The sequence below is a fragment of the Monodelphis domestica genome, chromosome 2 (genome assembly GCF_027887165.1).
Source record: "Monodelphis domestica isolate mMonDom1 chromosome 2, mMonDom1.pri, whole genome shotgun sequence".
Taxonomy (NCBI): Eukaryota; Metazoa; Chordata; class Mammalia; order Didelphimorphia; family Didelphidae; genus Monodelphis; species Monodelphis domestica.
The window spans coordinates 529,446,106-529,448,358 of NC_077228.1; positions in this window are offsets into that span (position 1 = coordinate 529,446,106).

The following is a 2,253-nucleotide window of genomic DNA, read 5'->3' on the forward strand; positions in this document are numbered from 1 at the left end:
GAGAGGGGCTGGCCCGGCTTCCTGCCCATCACTAGCTCCGCCCCGCCCCGAGCCTCCTTAAGGCCAATGGACGCAGGCCAGGTGCGGGAGACACGCCCTCAAGTACCACCCCCTGCGTCCCCAGTTGGCAGGGACCCCCTCAGCCCCACCCTCAGAATTTAGCGACCTGGAGGTGGGCGGAGCTCAAGAAAAGATGAATTAGATTGGGCGGAGCTACGCCGTCCATCAGGGGGAGAGCCACGCCCCTTAGTCCTCTGGCATTGGGACCTGAAACCGGGCGGAGGAGGCGCCTGCTGGTGGGCTAAAGCGGGCGTGCAGCGCCTCCCAGCGTCCATCCACGCCGTCCGCACTCCGTGCACGGCTCCAGGCTTTCTTTCGTTCCTGGGATTTCTCCCGCCGCCCTAAAAGGCTCTGGTCGCCTGGGCTAGGATCCACACCTAGGTCATCTGGCACAACGGGTTCATTTCGCAGATGGATAAACTGAGGTCCGGAGACGTGGAATGGAGGAAACAGAGGTAAAGAAGCCGGAAAAAGCCCAAGACTCGTAACTCCAAATTCAGCCCTTTTTCACTATAGTTGAGCAAACTGAGCCCCACTGACACACAAAATTGCACAGATAGGAAGGGGAAGAGCCGGGACGCCGACACAAGTTGGATAAAGAGGGACTGAGGGATGATCTTGGCCAAGTCGCTGGATTTCTCAGTGCCCTCGAGCTACTCTCTGGACTGCAAAGGGAGGGAGTTCACTGTAGCCAGTGAGATGGGGGGGGGGGGGGGGAGATTTGACAACTGGAAGAATGGAGGCCGGCGAGAAGGAGCTGACCCTTGAGGGGCCCCGGGGCTATGGAGGCATGGAGACGGAGATGGGACGGAACTGGAGTCAGGTAGATGGGCCGCCAAGTCACCAACCTCCCTCTCAGCCTCAGTTTCTTCTTCTGTGAAATGGAGTTGCTACCTACCTCCAAAGTTATTTTAATAACATGTAAAGTGCTACAATGCCAGCTACTGACATTGAAAATGGTCACGTAGCCTCAACCTGTCCCCGGATTCTAGGAGATCCAGAGGGATCCCCAGGGAGCTGCTGGCTGACTTGCTGAGTGGGCCTTTCCCTTCTCCAGGGCAGGAGGACTAGCAGTTGTCGAGACACCCAGGGTGGCTGTCCTGAGAAGCCAAGAACTGAGGGTGAGGGAGGAGAATCCAGCTGGGGGCAGGGGGGGGGGGGACCTGCCCACTGGCGGGGGCTCTTCCAAAGTGTCTGGGGCTGCTGCCACAGGGAGAGCGGAGTTCCCTTCCTGTTCTGGATTGAAGATCTCGTGACCTCGCTGTGCCTCAGTTTCCTCCTCTGTAAAATGAGGGGATTCGACGGAATCTAAGATCCAAGGATGTTGGTACCTTCTCAGCGGCATAGAAACAACTGGGACTGGCCAGGATTAAGCCAAAATCGTTACTTAAAATGCCACCCAGCCCTAATCCTCCCCTAGGAAGAGGAGGGAGGTTGCGGGTGCCCCTCTCCCAGCTGGGATCCCAGAGAGGACATCTTATTTAGTTATTCAATAAATCTTTGCCTTCCATCTTGGAATCAATACTGTGTACCACTGAGCAGTAAGGGCTAGGCAGTGGGGGTCAAGTGACTTGCCCAGGGTCACATAGCTGGGAAGTATCTGAGGTCAGATTTGAACCCAGGACCTCCCATCTCTGGGCCTGGCTCTCAAGCCACTGAGCCACCCAGTTGCCCCGTCCTCTGCTCTTCTGACACCTTCTCCTGCCCCTTAAGGTGTCTCAGAACAGACCTCCCTGTCCTTTCCCCTCCCCAGTCCTTGTGGCTAGGTGGGGTCTTTTCAACATCTCCACGGTGGTGGTGTTTGGGGAAGTCAAGGTCTGGGGTGCTGACTAGAGCTGAGCAGGGAAGAGCAGGTGCAGCTCACCGGAAGGGTGCCCCCATCCCCTTGCTCCCGTAGGTAGCTGTCTGGGGCCAGTTCCCCTATTTACACAGCATCTCTGCCAGGAGATTACCCACCTTGGGCAAACAGAGCCAGCCGGGTGGCAGGCACCGGGGCCTTTGTTCCAGGGTTTGATAGGAGCGGCAGCGGCGGGCAGGTAGCAGGGAGACCCCAGGGAGCTCCGGATGTTGGTGCCAATGTTCCCACGGGAACCGTGCCTAATCAAGGGGCCCAAAGGGCAAGAGGGGCACAGAGGACGACTGCCCTGAGAGGAAGGCTGCAGGGTCTTCAGAGGATCACTGACTTGGCCCCTG